This window comes from Cuculus canorus, chromosome 17 (assembly GCF_017976375.1).
Source record: "Cuculus canorus isolate bCucCan1 chromosome 17, bCucCan1.pri, whole genome shotgun sequence".
Lineage (NCBI taxonomy): Eukaryota > Metazoa > Chordata > Aves > Cuculiformes > Cuculidae > Cuculus > Cuculus canorus.
Genome location: NC_071417.1, coordinates 2005689 through 2023998, shown reverse-complemented (window position 1 = coordinate 2023998; position 18310 = coordinate 2005689). Strand labels below are relative to the sequence as shown.

Sequence of the window (18310 nt, the reverse complement as noted above, 5' to 3'; positions counted from 1 at the left end):
GATACTTAGCATTTATTTATTGCTTTAAAAGGTCCACGCCCTTTACAGACGTTGACCCTCACAGGACCCTGGGGAGAGGTGACTGGCTATTATTATCCTGTTTTTCACAGATGGGGACAAAGAGGCTGAAACGTGGCATTCCCCAAGCCAAACAGCTGACAACCCGTAAACATAATTCTGTGCTTTAAGTCCAACTCAAGTGCTCCACAACCTTCACAAAAGAAAAAATTGCAGTCATTCTCCTTCTGACCAACTTTGTCTTATTGCTCCTTGTAGTTGCAGACATGCAGAGCATCCTCAACCCTTTTGTAGAAACAGTTGGTTCGAGGCCAAGCTGAGGTGGCTTCAGCCAGGAGGGACAGATGACTCCTTGCCCCCGGACAACCATCTCCCCCAGCCCTGCCTGCCACAAGCACTCTAAGTATGCATCCTTGTTGGACTCTCAACTCATACACATCCAGCAAACCATTGATTTTATTCCTCTGGTGCTTTCTATAACAATCCTCTCTTATCCTCCTGCTTTTCCAGCAGAAGGGGGACCACACAGGGCTGAGAATGGGTCTGAATGATGATTTCTTGGAGGATAAATTAAAAAAAGGGAAGCAGATACCAGGCAATGTTGACATAAGTCTGAGTGGAAATTAAACAGTTTCTCGTTAGCAGAGTGAACTCCTGGCACAGACCTGGGAGAGCAGTAGTGGGGTGTAAAAATCAAGGACAAAGAATCCTCTGCCAGCCTATGTAGTTATAAGATGGAAATCTTAAATCTGTAAGAATAGCTGCCTGGGACACATGGGATCAGACCTGCTGATGGAAAAGGTCTCTCCAGCTTAGTGTTCCTTCCTTGAAATCACTGAGCCGCTTAGCTCACAGCTCCCAAGGTTCGTTTATTTAAAACGTTCAAACAACAAAGTTGGGGCACCAAAGTGGTAATCAAGAAAATGGCATTGCAACACGCAGCTCCAGCTCTGTTTCAGGCACTTTGGGCACTAATGTCTTTATTTCCTGAAGGATTACTCCCTTCCCCACCTGTGGCAGGAGCTGCAATAGGAAAGGTCCTACTTGCCAAGGCCCTGGGATGCTTTGCTGTAACACTGGCAGTCCCTCACTCCAGCGGCACTCGGCCTCTGTCACACCCAACTGCTCCGATTCATTTGGCTCTGCTACTGAAATAAACAGCCAGGGTTTCCTGTGGTCGGCATGCTCTGTGGACACGGATCATAGCCTCATTTTGTCAAGACTGTGAAGAAGGTTGTAACGACAGCAATGGGAGTTGGTGAGATTGAGTAAAATGTTAAGAACTTAAGTTCAAGAAAGGAGACTCTCCACTCCCCTCCTTGCTCTCCCAGGGTGCATTCTTCGTCCCCCCAAAAATTGGTGATGCAGTGGGCACGCTTCCAGCCAGAAGGGATGAAAGGGATGGGTCAGAGGCCAGGTCCTCTGTCCTGACCCACGGGGGTGTAAGAGGCAGCTAAAACCCATCCATCAAATATAAGTGCTTGGTTATCGCAGAGGGAGTGCTTGGGCCTTTGTCTCCATGGGAAGATTTCATTGGTATCGTTCAAGGTATGAACACAAATTGCTGAGATCCCTCGGGACCCTTTTTCGCTAGAAAAATGTGAGTCCTTAATGCTCATTAATTAATTCAAAGTAGGCTTTGCGGGAAATGGTACTTTTCACATGAATCAGTGGGTTATATTAAAGACCAGCTCTGCATATTTTATTTGCTGTATGATTCAGCAAAACTCAAGTATGCACTTAAGTTTAAACACAGGCTTAGTGCTTAGTAAAGTCAATGGAAGGTTGCTAACATGCTTCAGTGAATTGGAGCTTATTTAGACTGTGTGTGATTTAAGGATAGGCATCAGCGGTCAAAAATTGCCAATACTTTACCTCATGCTGTAGTACCTGAACACATCCTCCTTTTCTTTTGGCTGGAAAACTGCTAGCACTAAAAGAATAAACAAGAAAGACTCAATAAGATTCAGGTGAGGCTTGCTTAAAACGCAGCAGAGATTCGTGGTCATGAGGCAGAAATGTGTAACATTTTCTACAGGTCTAAGTTAGCCCCTCTGCAATAAGGGCCAATATCCCAGTTTTCTGCTTTCCGAAAGCTGCTGCACCAGCAGATTGAACTGCTTTGTGCCAAGAGGCTACAAGGCACTGCCCAGATATGTTGGAGAGAGCTTGTGAGACTGCTGTGTGTTTTTGGAAAGCATTAGCAGCCTTGGAATGACAAGTTAGTGCTATAAAGTAGAGAAGAGCATCTACAGATCATCTGTGATTTTTCTGCCTGGAATGTAGCAGGCATAAAGCAAGAACCACAAGAAGGCAATTTCCCATAGCTCTCTTCTTCTGCCGTAAGAAGACAATATAAGAGGGTCCCAGAAGCAGTAAATACATCATCCTTCAAGCTGGGGTTGCCTTGCAGCTGAGGCAACGGCTGCAATATTCAGGCTGTTCCCCATTCTCTCCTGCCCTGCGGAGCCTTTGAAAGGGCTCCTCTTTCTCCACGCATGCAGGGTGGGCCACCAATGCCTGGTCATTGTGCTTTCACCTTAGAATATGGCAGCGCTGTGCTGCACTTACGTGATCCTGTAATCATATATTCCTACAGATGCCCTTTTCATACACCTTAAATATTTCACAAATACATGTCTAAGGACAAATCTACTGCATTAACTCGTGTATAGAGCGTACTTATTTTCAGTGAGGTGGCTAGGATTCCTATAAGTATAATTTACCATGCAGTATGACAGAGCTGGGCTAGAATGCACCGCTTTTACTCGCTAAAATACAATAAAATATGCTACACCATGTTTCACAGATGAATCACTTCTAAACCATGCCTTTAAGTATTGTCTGTCACTGCAGTTCCTTGTTATAAAGCTTTGTGAAAGCTAGAGAAAAAGAGAGAGAAATTGCCCTTTAAATCTCAACAAAGCCTACCATCCAGGAGAAATTAGGGACATTTGTTCTTGGAGTCAGAAGGGTTATGTAAGAGAAAGCTATACACAACAGGTTTTATTGAGGTGGAGGTGAGGGGAATGTATTTTCAGTTATTTATTTATATTATGTTTTATTAGAAGATTGTTGAAGGGCCAGCTCACCAACAAAGTGGCCCCCAAGCTCTCTCCCAAGCAGCTGTGGCCCAGCAGGTGCAGAGAATCACTTCACACCCCCCAAGCTGCCAGGCCACCAGGGAGGAGACCCAGTAGAGCAAAACTTCTTGATACCTGCTCTGAATTATCTCCCAGGCAGAGAGTCAACAGCATGGGGATGAAGCAGGGGAATGGGTCAGCCAAATCCTCTACAGACAGCGTGATGCTCCCACGTTTAGTAGAGGCAGAAAGCTGTGTAGTTTATGCATCAAAGGAGGACAATACTAGAAAGAATGTCCTAGAGCCCAAGTCCACAGCAGTCACAGACAACCTCAGGTGCTCAGACAGTTATGTGGGAAACAGCCATACAAAATCCATGCCAAAGGCCTTTAAACACTTTCCAATATCTAAAATAAAATGTCAGTGTGAAAGACTCAAAGGATAAAAAGAGAGCAATAACAATCTCCAATGAGATGTTGTGAGTCCGGCCAAAGACTTTCTGTTCCTGATGCAATTGGAAGGATGCTATTAAATCATCTCCACTCACCAGATCCTAAGGTTTTCCAGCATTCCCTGGCTTGCCTGCGAGGGCCCTGGGGCCAAGTGTCAGGTTATCCCCTGGGCGGCTGAAATCCTTCGCAGCCCCAAGTGTTTTTCTGTAGATTGCAGCGGGTTGTTTCATAGCCAGACTCCCTGTGGGCTTTTCTCTCTCTTCTTTAAAGCTACCACTGAAATCATGTAGTAAAAGCAAAGCTGGAATTACAGGGCTGTCACAGCTGGTGGCCACAGCTGCAAGTTTGGGCTAGAACACATTGTTCTTCCATCTGCAGATGTTTTCTGCTAATAAGATGCTTACTACTGAGAGATTTTCTTCTTTGGGGATCTACAGCATGATCCAAAACCAAGGTCAGAGAAGAAGTCCACTTTTTCATTTACCATTTTGGCAGGATAAACAAGAAACCAGGAATGCTTCAGTCCCATCTGACATGAATATATAATGCCTTTGTTATTCACTGCCTGTCAAAAGTTTTATCAAGACACAAGCTCAGGTTTAGAAAGATATTCAAAAGCCATTAAAATGCTGCATGATGGAAGAAAACTTGACCTTCAGAGAAGAGCAGCTTGGCGCAAGCACAGGAGTTATGCACGCCTGGTGCAAGGGTGTGCATACACAAACGGCCTGATCCCTGCAGGGACCAGCGTTAGAGCCGCACGCGCCAGCTTGCATGTTAGAGCTCCACAGCCCCTTGTCCACTGAAGATGAATATAAATCCAGAAAGTTTCTCCCCCTTCAATACATTGCAGAGAAGCCTCCTCTTCTAATTATCTGAAAGCAAGCATTTCGACTATTTCATCCTGAACCACAGCGTTTGGCCGAGTTTAAAAGCCACTGGATCATGTCCTACTGCCTTTTGTTCACATATATCTGAAAACAATGTTATAAGGGGAAAAAAACCCTGAGTATCAGCTCAGTGCCATTTTTTCTGCCACCTTCAAGGAAAAGTGTGATTCAGGATGACCAGAGATGTTTTTCACACCCCACAGAGCTCCGTATAGCTGGGAGCAGCTTCCCGCTTCGCTCCACCCACAGAGTTTTGGTTTTCTGTCTTGGGCTGCACAGCTGAGTGTGTCTCAGTACCAAAAGCATTATGAAGCCAGTTGGACTAATGCTCCCTGCACATTTTGTAAACAGTTTGAGACCACGGGGTTTCACTATGCCTCATGACTTCTCCAGAAGGACAGTGAGTCAGAACTGGTCAGTGAAGGAAGCTGTTGCGTCTGGGACCCCCACTTCACTTCTTTCAGAAGCTGGAAGTTGAACATTATGCTTTTCATGCATTTCTAGTTCACTTTCTTTAGTTGCCCCAGCGATCTGGGAAGGGGAGGCATGGGAAACAGAGATTTTTTTCTTTTCTCTTTTTGACAAAACCAGAAAAAACCCCAAACTCAGAACTACCAAGTCTCAGTTTTATGCAAGAAGCCTCACGAAGCTCTCCTGATCATTTACATGCAGCGTACCTGTCTCCAGGAGGCTGCAAGAGCCACTTACGCCACTTTCCATTCAGGATCACCAAGTATCGCCTCACCACGTGCCCTGTGGTCGCTGCAGTTGCACAAACACAAACATACGATGTTCACACCAGCGCCTGACAGTTTTGCCTGCCCCTCACTGCCTTCCTGCCTGCATAAGCCGCATGGAAAGGCTGAGTGCATTTGGAGACAGCACAAATCTCCACCTTATAAAGCGGTCCACTCAGCCTCTCTTTTACCCCCAGAGATTTATGTATCCCCACCATTTTAAGTAAACTCTCTTCCAAGAGCATGACTGTAAAGGTAAATTCAGGCATAAACCCCCTTAGGTTATACACTTTGAGTTCCCTGGGGATTTGCGTGGTTCCTGCAGTCTCTCCGCTACTCAAGCTCTCCCACGTACTCCATAATCATTTCCAGCTTCCTTCACACTCCTTGATTCAGGGCTATAACTCAGACTGTCACCCTCTGTGTTCAAGAGGTCTCTTTGATAACTCCTCAACTCAGCTGGGGCTCAGCGTTCATGCAGAGCTCCACATCCCTGGGTTGAAGGCGCTCAGTGCAGCGATGCCCTCCGAGGTGCCACTACAAGAACTCTGCATGCAAGACCTCCAGAAACAAAAAACAGGAGACAGAGGTGAACCTGCCGTGAACTGCCTGAGATGAGACCTCTGAGGAGGGCAAGCACTAACAAGCCCCTCGTTGGCCAGGTCTGGCAGCAGGAGCAGTGCAGCACACTGCAGAAAACCTCCCTGCCCACAGGCAGCTTAAGGGCTGTTATTGAGAGAAAAAAAATCCTGTCCTGGACTTTTATGTACCTTGTACTGGAAAATACGCATCCATTTATTTGGGGACAATGAGCTCTTGGCTCATGAGACCTGTGTGGCTTTTAAGACCATGTATTTTACATCCGCCCTTTGAGACCGAGTAGAACTTGTCCTTGCTGCAAATAGCTTCCATAAAGATCAGAAATGGACATTGCTTTTTGCCTATTGATTTCATGAATGAAAAATGTGCACATGGCATGAGAACTGAGCGTTTGCACTACCAACACTTGTATAATTATGGCAAAACTACACATTAATGAGGGATCGACTATGTTTTCCTTAAGTGCAACGTGTATTTAAAAGGCGACGGCTCCGAGAGCTTTTGAAGTCAGAAGCTGTTAAACAGCCAGCGGCTGGAAATTTAAAATTCCTTCACATCGGGGCTCTTGGATCTGTGATCAATAAAGATTAAATCAGACAGAACTTTTCAAAGCCTCCAGCTTTATTAACAAATAGGAAACTGAAATACTCAGGCACAGCTGGAGACACCTGTAAGGAAGATCTTGGTGCCAGGAGAGAGGTGAGTGGAAAGAGCATCGCTGCTGCAGTGTTGCAGCAGCCACACGAGCGTTGTACCAGGCTAACTCATCTACAGCCACAGAAATGAAACCTAGATGCTAATTTTCCTTTCTTTGGTGCTTGCTTGACTATGTTCTGATCGCATGCCAGTCTGCAGAGGTTTCCTGCCAAATTTCTAGACACCCTATTCCTAATTGTGCTATTGTGTCCCATCAGGAGCTCTCCATCACAACCGCACAGCAGTTGGTATATGAGGTTTTGCTTCCTTGTTGACCACAGTATTTTTATCCTTTTCAAAGAAGAGGCTAGATCTCAGCTGCCCTGGGGTGATGTTTCTGCAGGACACCAGAGCACCTCAGGCAAGGGAGGTGGATGGAAGGAAGCTCTCTGGAAGCAGCTCAGATAGTCACCAAGTCAAAACCAGTTCTGGAAGCAGACACACCTGCAGGCAGACAGCATAGGGGGAGCAGAGACAGCTGCTTTGGTTTTTTTTCCATTTGCAAAGTTCAACGTCCCTGGGTTTATTCCAATAAAACCTGGTTGGTTGGGGTTTGTTTGTTTGTTTTAGTCTTAAAGCCTTTCAAAATCTTATTTGGGCACCTCGACTGAAGATGGAGCAGGTCCTCTTCAAAGCTCTGAGTCAGGATGCCATCACAGGGGACTTATGCAGGCTCTTCCAGAGCCTTTTGTAGAACTTGTTTCTGCTGTTACTTAAAGTCCTGAGGCCTTCAAATTACAAATGAAGTAGAATTCCCTCTGCTTCTCATTCATATCACAAAGCAAGTGGACTGATTTGTAAAAAAACCACTTTATGTTACATGAAGGTCAGCTGTTCAGATTTCTGAACATTTGGACCCATCTGACTGCTTGCAGATCCGCTTTTTATGTTGTCTGGTCTTTAGATCACTATACAAAATGGTTCATGAAGCTGCACAAGACACGGGTTTGCTTACGCACATCAGATCAGCATTTGGGCACACCATCTGCACTCAGCATGCTGTATTTTTTTGTAGCGGCACCACTTAACTTGAATGCCATCAGTGATACCCTACAGGCTGGCCTCAAGGTTAAATCTGCTGTTCATGTGGTGAACCTCGCCCACTGAGGCATACGCGCATGCTAGCAATAGCCGGGCAATTAGCAGGAAATTTTTAAGCGAGGTTAAAGAGCTGAGTGCATCACAGAGAAGGCCAAGGACTGCAACCTCCAGGACAGGAGTTAAAAATAGGACATTTGTACAGCACTAGAGCCTCCAGGATGGGTTTTAATCTCTCCTTCAGCACACTGTCCCCAAATCTGATCAGTCTGACCGGGATTCACTCACTGCCACTCGGCTTAAAACTCCCAGGCACAAAGAAGAGCAATCAGAAGTTTGTGCTCATCTGTGCCCGCTGGTAACAACCTCCAAAACATAGCCCACAGCTGTAGCTGCTGAGGTCAATGAGTCTGTTCCTGTTCCTCTGTGCAACCTCGTACCATACCTTGCCCAGCTCTGGAGCAGGGGCAGGATCGGGAAGTCCTCTGTATTCTCTGAGGTGTGCTGTCAAGAAATGCCTCGTTAAGGGCTTACAATACAGTCTCCCTTTGCTCCTGCACAAAAAGCAAAGGGGAACAATTGATCCAAATATCTTTTTTTTTTTTTTTTAATCAAGAAAAAAGAAAAGAAATTAAGATTCTGTCCCTTTCCTGGCAGTTTTCCATTTGGGCATGGATTGAATAAAGTGTTAGGCCCAGGGCCCATAGAAGCCGAGTCCAGGCAGCAGTTCTATAAAAGAGGAGCAAAGATTAAGAGCTTTGCTCTGATCGGATCCAGAAATCAATTTCTTCTTCTCATTGCGTTCTTTTTATTTACCAATGTTTGCAGTTTTACAAGAGTTATAAATATGCTGCCTTTTGAGAAAAAAAATAGACTGCTGCAAAATTAAGAAATCCAGTCCCTTTCTTTTTATATCTAGCAAGTGCAAGCTACAGAAAGACATTTCCTTCTCAGGAGACACTGTATCCGAACCCTGTGGTTTCATTTACAATATTTCCTGCATGAATGAGCTAAGCCCTGTTGTAGCCACATCTTTGGATTTACGATGTGGTCAACAGTTTGTTATTTTCTTCTCTGCCTTCCAATTGCCTTTGTCTCGCTCGGGTGACAAGAGAGGCTGAGGTGAGTCATCTGGCCCTTGGAAGCTGCTATGCATCTTAACCAAGTGGCAGCTTGAACCTCCAGGAACCCCGGTAGCACGTCTCAGCCCAAGATGCATTTTAATGACAAATCGCCGAGATGAACACGGCTCAGAGCCCGAGTCTGTTGTCCTCAGCACAACATCATCGCATTGACTAGCGGAGCAAAATGTTTTATGTTGCTGTGAAAGGAACCGACACGGCTGGAGATTTAATCATTTTGGATTCATCCTGGCATGACGCCACTAGTGCGTATAAATGGAGCGTTTAATGTTTAATGTGCTGTTCTGACTGAGCTGTGACCTTCTCGCGCAATTGCATGTTGGGGATTTCCAATGCCATGTCACTACAAGCAGCATTGCCACTTGAATCGTTTGAAGTGGGTGAAAACCACACAGGCTGACACAGCAGCCTTCCCATCAGAGAGCCTGGTGTTCCACAAAGGCCGGGCACCAGCCTGGGACTGGCACGCTGGCCAGAGCGCTCCGCTGGTGGCTTCTTGGCTCAGCAGCACACGGCTGCGGTGCACAGCGCGACACTCCAGGATGCGATTACACTGACCGTGTCAGTGCCTATTAGATCACTGCAGAAGTTCGTCACTGGGTTTGGAGAAATATAACAAACTGGAAAAGAAGGTTTCACCACCTGCAGGAGGCTTCACTCCAGCTTTCCACGGCTGAAGACCACAGTAAGAGGAGCCTGGATGTCCTGTATCCCTGTCAAAGCATCAGGAGACCTGGATCTCTGCGTTACATTATGCAGAAGTAGAATAAGTACTGAACTATTATGGAAATGGCATCAAAAGGGGAAATGCTTGTTTTGTGCATATATTTTTCTTCCATTGCTCTCCCCAACCCAGCAAAACAGCAGACTTCTACAACATGCAAGCTTCCTGACGATGCCTTTATCAGCCAAAACAGGGATTGTTTGCAATGTTCCTCTCTTTCCCTCTGCTACATCATTTTTATTGGCTTACTCCATTTCCACTGCATGTGCTTCTCACTTTTTCACCAGAGGAAATGAGCAACACACAGGTTAGACACGAGAGCAATATTAAAGAGAAGGATTGAAGAGCACTTGATGCAAATTAACCTAGCTACTGCTGGGATAGCCTAGCTGCAAATTAGCCTAGCTGCTGCTCCCGCTCTGACATCGTTATTGTTTTTTAAGAAATATCTAAATGCTGGAGGAAATTCCAGGTGGTGGTGTTTGTACTTTGCCCCAGCATGGGTCAGACGGAACACAAAGCGAACTCCCACACGCTCTGCCCCAAGGAGGCTGCACTCTCATTTCCTCCCGTCCTGAGAATCAGACATTATTATTTGCCCAAGCATTTCAAATACCAAATGTGGCAACATTTGCTCTAGCCAAACTCGGCATTACTGCTGAGAAATCATCTCTCAATCTGAGATACCTTTTTTCCTTTGGAGGCTTCCTCTTTATTGCTAAACCTTACATCCCTTTCAGTATCTGTTGAGGTTTTTGGTTGGGTTTCCTGGGACTGGAATGGACCTCAGGAAACTGCGTAGTTCATCTTCCTCAGGGAAGGACTGGGTAATGATGTCATCCTGCCAGATATTCACTGTTCTTAATGACCTTTCCAAGGTGGAGGTCTTGTAACCTCCTCAGATGGGCCATTTGAGTGCTTCATAATTGTAGAAAATATCTGTCACCTTGAGAAATTCTCCATAGTATTATTTCAATCCTACTCTACCGTCTGCTTCACTTTTAGTAATGACATCTCTTATCATCAGTGAAAATCTCTGACTCAGTATTTGCAGGACAACAGCACTCACAGGCATTGTTGCAGTGAGAAAGCTCCCAGGGACAAATGGATTTCAAGAGATCTGCTGAGCTATAGTTGTAAGGTTAACTCTGGATATAAGGAGAAAACACAGAGGGCTTGTGAGATATCAAGAGAAGAGCCGGGTTAGACAGAGGTGTGGAATTGTGCAGACAAGATCCGTCCTGACAAGCATCAGTATCCAGTGGGAGTCCAGTAGGAGGTATGGCCTTCTACTGGGCAGCCAATGCAGTCAAACGTCATCCTTTCTGGTCAGTGCCAGGAGTGGACTGTCTACAAAGTAAGCGTTAGCCTGCTAGGAAGGGGGCAGGAACTGGCAATTCAGAGCAAAGCACTGACACCATCAGAGAAACTATGAGGACATTTGCTCATTATTAACATGGATTGATCTTGAATCTATGTGATGGAAGGGGAAACACCTCCAAGTCATCCCAACTCTGTTTACTGTTAGCAATGAGCGCTGAGAAGGGAGCAGCCTCCTGGAGTGCCTCCTGCCACATAGCCATGTACAAAAGGGCAATACTTTTACAGAGCAAATAGAAAGGCTGGCAGCTGCAGCAAGGAGTTTCCTAGTGGGAAATGGTTCAGAGCAGAGTGAGGCTTGCTGTGGTTTCGGTTTGCATGGTCCATCAGCTTTCACCTCCAGCAAACGCTAGTGCATGCCCAGTTCTCTGCAGTATATGTATCATGATACATAATTCAGCTTCTCTGGTAGGAAGTTGATCGGGGTTCCTCACCGAAGCACTTAGCCAAACTGTTCAGAAAGACTGTTGCACCTCATTCAACGGCTTCCAGCCCCAGCTGTTTCCCGTGCTGTGAAAGGCAGTTGCAGCCTAACAACCTTTCTTGTTGCTCAGGCCTCCAGAATAGAGAACTGTTTCTACTTTTCTCCTGAGCCACTCACATGGCCCATGTCTCTCATCCCTCATCAGCTCTGGGTGCAAGGAGCTGAGTCTCAAAAAGGACACAGCTGGACACGTGGCTCCAGGGGTTGAGCTCACCTACTAAATTCAAAGTCAATACCACTGAGGGGCAGAAGACCCTAAGCACCTCCAGAAGGATGCACCTTGCCAGCTTTTGAAAGTATTCCCAGATTCCAACGTGATTTTTTTTAAAAAAATATGTTTTTTTAAAAATCCTCTCACATAGAGAGGATTTTTTAATAAAATACTATTTGAGAAAAGAATAAAGTTGGGATTTTGTTGAGGCCAGAGGGCCTAGATAACACCACTGAGAAATGAAATGGTGCTCAGCTAACCTGACTAATGGGCTTATCTGAATGGTCTGTGGGTTTTCCTTTGTCTCTTGGCCAAAACTTGAGAAAACACCTGCAGCAAAAATCTTATCTGCACTCTTCAGTTTTGTTTTCTTCCCTTCCCCATCTCCTGCACCATGTGTTATGAATCGTTTTTTTTTCCCTCCCACTATTCCATTCATCAGCACAGCACTGGTTTTGTTAAAATAATGCTAATTTATAGAACTAGGCTCCAAGCTTAGATTTGGAAGTCTAATACATCTCTTTTGTTCTACAAACAGCAACAAGATGGAAGTAAATCAGTGAAGGAGGTTCAGGTTAATACCCCTGAGCTCCCAGGAGAGACCGCGTCAATGCAAGGCAGTTACGGCACTTGATCTGAGCAGTGGTGACACAAAGGTGCTACGAGTCCCTCTCAGTCAGGTGCCAGTGCCCACCCTAGTAGATAACACAGAGATAGAAAAAGGCAATAACCAAATCCCAGCTGGGGACTCCAGCTGCTTACCAGCAGTTTAAGGAAATTTTGACCAAATTAGAGCAGCTAAGTGTTAGCTTAAGGAGGATAAGGACACCTGAAACGCTTGCGTGTAGCTTATGTGGAAGGACAAAGCAGTGCATGTACCTGGCTGCAGGGAAATCAGGTCCCTGGGATTGTTTCACTGGAGAAGGAAAAGGAGGGATGCACAAGAGAATAAAACAAAGCTCCAGCTGTAGGTTTGGAATAAAAGTGACTCAAGCCTGCTGACACTGAGAAGAGGAGAGGGGCAGGTAACTGGGACTTGTCCTTGATACAACTGCAGTGAAAGCTACAGGGACAAAAGTGGCATCCTAGTCCTGAGTTAATTTATAAAGTGAAGAGCAAGAAGTAGACAGAGGATGTCAGAAAGATGTGCCAACAGAAATACCACAAATACCAAGAAACATATCTGGTATGGGATGCATCCTAATGTTCTTCAGAGTCATCTCTGTTCCCCTCAGCCTGGTGACTCTGGACTCTCCTTATAGTCACAGGAGAGAGGCCCATTTACAGAATGATTCATCTGCCCTATTTTAGACACTTACTCTAGCATACAGTGACTCATGTCCTTGGGGTGCCCATTTCTTTCCTATAAACAAGAGTCTAGACAAGTAACTCAGATGTAGACATCCACAATTAGATGTCTACATTTGGACAGATGAATTCTGCCTCTAATGTTCGACCAGAAATCAACCTACAAGCTATGCCAAAGACAGCCGTGGTTGATAGCCACGATACGAAAGAGAAACAGGGTCATTCATTCTTCTTGATGGGGCATAGCTCCCTGCACACAGCATTTAAAGCACTAGCTAAAAGATTAACCATCCTGTGAATAGCTGTGAAAGTACTACCGGAACAGCAACAGGGGCCAGTAAAATGAGATTCATTATTGCAACTATTTTTCTAACCTGCACCTGTGTCTAACTGCTGTCTGATCCCTTTTCAGTCAAAGCCATTTGGCAAAAGGAGGTACAAATCAAGCGAGTTGGTAACGCAATCTGCTCTCAGTGTGGGTTGGTAATGGCATGGGTGGGCATCTGATCATGAGCTTGCACTCTCCCAGGCTTGAGAGGCCACAAGCAAAGCTAGTTCTGAGTCTTTTGTTTATCCCACAAAGGTCCCCTGTACAGCTGGTGCTCTGTGATGTGTGACTCTCAAAAGCCCCTTGAGGCTGGGGTAGCTGGCAGGATCATGGGAGGCTTTAGGAACCAATAATCTAGGCAAAAAGTCAGGTCAGACCACTGGAAAGGCTTTTTGTTTTGACAGTTTTAAAGTGTTTCTCATTTCAGCCTGTCAGTCTGATTTCCTATGGCTCATACATTCACACTGTCTGTGTCTCCCTCAACGACTTTGAACTCATTGAGCAATTTCAGCCAAATTTGACAGAGAGATAACAGCCTCAGAGACGATTCAGTTCCTCAAAGGTTTGTAAAAATAGACATCCAGCATAAAGGAGAGAGATGTTATGAGTAACCTCATCTGAACGAAAGGCTGCAGTGTGTGCTAAGCCATGATTGGGCACCTGAGAATCCATGAGGAAAAGAGCTGTTGTACATCTCTCCAAGCCCAGCCCTAAGGAGGGTTTTCCTTAACTCCCTCAGCAACATCCACACAGCCTCAGAGCAAGCCAGGCTCAGTGGAGCCCAGCAGCCATAGAGCCCCTGGGTTATTCCTTAAATGCATTTGGTAACAGTCAACTGACTTTTCAACATAAAGTCACCATCCTAAAAAATAATTTTGTTTCAGTGTTGCAGCTGCAGTGTAAATTCAGGATATTTATCTCACCGAGCTGAGTGTTGGAAGAGAAAGGTAAGCGTTTTCTAGTGTAAGGTGTTTGATGGAAGGTTCCCCAGCAGCTCCTGGCGTCGGACCCCGTCGGGCAGCAGCTGCCTGGGCTGCGGTTCTCAGCACTGTCCCTGAACTGACCCTGCGCTGGGAGCACACCACAGCCCTCGCTGCTGGTCCTGGTGAGCCCACGTCCCTGCCCTTGGAGGGGGATCCAGGAGCTGCTGGCTGTCCTTCCCACATCCAATGGACCAGGTTGGGGAGCTGTCAGATGGCTCCCGGTGACACTGAGCTTCAGCTGTGCTTTGAGTCCCTCGAAATTCTCCGTGTGCTCTGCAGCAACCGGAGGAGACACCTGGTAGCTCAGTGAAGGCCCCAGGGGAGCCCTCTTGCTTTCCACTGGTAAGGAGTGAGCAGACAGGAGGCTGCCGACACCACAGCCACAAACCCAGGCAGGGACCAAGGAGCCTTGCAGAGAGGAGAACCTGGAAGGGGGGTGTAGCTCTCAGTCGGCTGGCATCGCAGGGGTCAGCCTAACCAGGCTCACATCAGGATGCTGCGGTTGTGGATGAAAAAGAAAAGCTCTGTGTCAGCAGGGAACCTTACGGGCTCTGGGCCAACTTCTCCATGGCTCACTCCCCACCAAGAGCGCTGCTCTGGGAGCCCAGGGATGGAGGAAGCCAACGCTGAGCTACACCTGGATGCTCCTTGTGCAGGGTGGCTGGGGGCCATTCCCTCTGCGTGCCAAAAGGACTTGACTGCAGGAAAAGGGCAGCTGAAGAGTGACTAAAAAGTGAAACCCTTTCTCAGCATGAAACAGCCGTGGGCACTCCCGAGCCAAAGCTGAGAAGCAACCAAAAGGGCTTTTCTGTCTTCACCTCCTGGCCCAAGTGGTGGGATTGGCATCAAGTCTGCCAGGCCAGTGTTAGGGTTTCATTATAAGGAAACACAGTTTTATCAGCCTGCACAAAACCTTGCAGCATCTGGGCACAGGAAGGGCAGGAGCTGTGAGAATGGGGACTGAGGGGGAGGAAATCTGCAGTACCGTCTGATTTATGATGTTAACCTCTTAACCCTCTCCTTTCCCTTCCCACACCACCCTAAGCTGTAGCACCTGCAGAAGCCTCAAACAGCTCTGCTGTCCCAGAGGAAGCAGTCACTATAAAACAGCAAGCGCAGGGCTCCGGCTTCCCCTCTGCTGTCCCTCACCAGAGCACTGCGGTCCAGCCCTGCATAGCCAATACCTGGGAAATTCCTCGGGGATAGCTGGAGGGGCAGACCAAAGCACTGTGTTTTTATTCCCTGTCTGACCTCATCACTCCCAAAAGTGGCAGAAAGCAGGAAAGGCCATAAATGCGTGCTTGCGGCCTGCCACACTTTGTGGCAAAAACAAAAAGCCACCTCACCAGCATCAGAAGTCGGGGGTGACTCCAGGGGAAGAAGCACATAAAAAGTTCCAGACATCCTGAAGTGCTCAAACAACGTGAAGGCAGGTTTTCAGCTACCCTGAAAAAACACAGATAACCCAGAAACCCACATCTCTCGCTTGCCAGAGCTCTGTGAGCTGGAGAGGAGCTCAGCCGCTGGGCAGCCAGAGCTGCCTGGTTGCCAGAAACTCCTCACCAGCAGCCATGGAACAGCAGGTGGAGGGGAGATGCTCTCTCTAGGAACCACCTATGTCACTTAGGCATGCACCATCCACAAAGGCATTAACTTACTCTCAATACAGGTGTTTCCCCTCAGCATAGCTTCACCTGCAGTTCAAGTGGCGTGAGTGCAACTTGCTGTCCGATTTATCTTAAATGAGCTCTATGATGGTGTTACAGAAACAAACCTCTCTCCCCTTCACAGACAGGATGTTAATGGGCAGGACCAAAAGCCAAAGAATACCAGGCCCTCACACTAGCTCTACAGCAGCTGCTGTTCCATCCAGACTGACAGAGGGACTGAAAAAATCACATCGCACTCAGCCAAGCTCTTTCAGGTGGCCTCCATTGACCAAACGCTCTCCCTGCTACCTTCTATTCCTAGATAGCATCACTGTCTCTGATGACACATTAGGGCTGCAAAGCATCCTCTGGAAACCACATGAGAAGTGGGCTTTGCTCCACCAGCTGAGCAACTATGGAAGAATCTGCTGGTGGGGTGCAGAGCTCACACAAACACACCTGGAGGTCTTTTCCAAGCTGGTGATTCTGTGGTTCTACGTGCCTGTGGGAGACTGTGTTTACAGCAGTGGTTTTTAATGGTTTCTTACACACTGTTCTGCTGATTGATAGCTTACCACAGAGCTGTTAACGCAGCAATATCCCAACCCTATTTACAGACATCTCTGTACATTTACTTTGTCACAAGTAAACTCTACATGTGGTAATAAAGCTTAAGGTAATGACTTCTTCAGCACAAACCCAGCAATTTCCTGTCAGCTTGGTTTACAAATGGCTAACTCTGGGGTTAATTTTCAACTGTGGCTCCAAAGATGGTGACGCAAAGTGAGGATGAGGGGAAGGAGAAGCTCTAGGCTGTGCCACTGTGAGCTGTGGCACCCCTGCTCCAAAGGATGAATATGATGGGGCAAATCCACCCCATGTTCCTGTGCCTTTGCCCACAGGCACACTGTTTTGTCTCTTTTCACCAACAGGAAAGCAAGTGAATGTCAGCCTCTGTTCTCAGGCTAACTTCACATTTTAATGCATCCTCGATGGCTATACACAGGGGGTACGGCATTACACGCAGCAGAGCAGACGAGCAGCCTGAACCAGCCTGCAAGTATCTGTGTAGGCTTCAACAGTTCTCTCTGGAGCATAGAGAAAGAGCACCGTGATGCTCTAAGCCAGTGAGCTGGGCTGCAGATTGCCTGCACGCACTTCCTCCAGCCATCTCACTCTCTACATCAAGGAAAACAAAGAGGTTATTATTGCTCTCTCCTGCGTGCATCAACCTTCACTTGAGCTTAACATCTCCAGCCTCCTTCTATAATTAGTGCAGAGAGAGGATGTCTGAGAACAGGAGTCTATTTTAGGTGTTGTGAGTCACCTTCCAGAGATGAACATCTTTTTTTTTTTTTTTTTTTGCACTGACCATATAGAAAGATACCCAATATAGATTATATAAATATGCATCGAAAGCTTAGAGTATACTGCCCTTTAACTGGGTTATGATGTTCTTCCTTAAAAATGGTGTGAAAACACTTTGTCACACTGAAATCTAAACCTCTGCACCTAGGAGGGCTGTCAGCAGCCAATGCAGGCAGAGGGAATAAGACTATGCTGGTGAAGTTTTTGCAAACCACCTCAGTCCAGCATGCTCATCCCACATGAAAACAGCAAACCGCTCTGCCCTTGTCCTTGTGGGGACCAGTTTTGCTTTTACAGACACTGAACTGTAAGAAAACAAGAGAGAAAAGTGAATGCGATTCCATCTGTGAAAAAAAAAAAAGGCCGAAGGATCAAGATTTCCTCTTGGCTTGGTCTCCAAAAGGTAGGTTTGCATATAAGGCTTTCATTTTTGGCCATGGCTAAAAGAAGAAGAAATTAAATACAGGAAAAGGAACTCTCTTGTTGCAGTCCTGCATATTTGTGGAAGACACGGCATTAGGGGAAGGTCTGCACTGAAGCTTCAGAGCTTTTCACAGTGCAGCCCATGCTCTAGGGGCTTCTTTTCCCCTCATCTTTCTAGTTTTTCTTATTTTTTCCACTGAATGTCTCTCCACTTATTCACAACTATTTCAGATACAAGATTTGCATTGTTTATCAAGATCTATTCTGTTTGCAAGAGTCCAGTCCTTTACCTTTTTTGCTTATTCTTATTGAGACCTCACTTCCCACTGTTTCACTTCTGCCTCGAAACTCCTTGGTCTCCTGTTTCCATTATGAGCTGTCGTGCTTTTTTTCCCTTTTCCCTCTCCTTCCCTGTTCATCTTCTCGCAAGATCCCCCTTCACCCTCCCCAGCTTCCACGAAGGTTTCCTCAGCCTCTCCCGCATATAGTTCAAAGCTTTAGAGACTGAGCCACGCTTCAGCTCTGTGTCCTCTTGAACAGTGCGCAGAATATGCTTCTTGTTATTTTTAAGAATTTGTTAGAATTAAATTCCAGTAAGAAATCTGCCACCATTGCGTGAGATAGACCATTAATCAAAGACAGGGGCCTCTCCCCAGCTGCCTGGGCAGAGACCAGTCTGGGATTGATAAATCACACCTGGACGTAACCAATAAATCTGAGCAGTCAGTTGCTTTTTATGAACAGAAATGGTGGGGGCTCCAGCCACCAACAGAATTTGGGTGGAAGGGGAGCAGCA

The 18310-nt window shown here is 46.4% G+C and overlaps 1 long non-coding RNA gene across 1 annotated transcript in view; it reads right to left on the bottom strand.

Moving 5' to 3' along the window:
- The window catches only part of LOC128853919 (uncharacterized), a 188313-nt gene that overhangs the window by 12854 nt on the left and 157149 nt on the right, over positions 1-18310 (bottom strand). The window contains exon 8 of the long non-coding RNA XR_008452747.1: positions 1894-1951. This is a non-coding gene — a long non-coding RNA (uncharacterized LOC128853919). The remainder of the gene's footprint in view (positions 1-1893; positions 1952-18310) is intronic.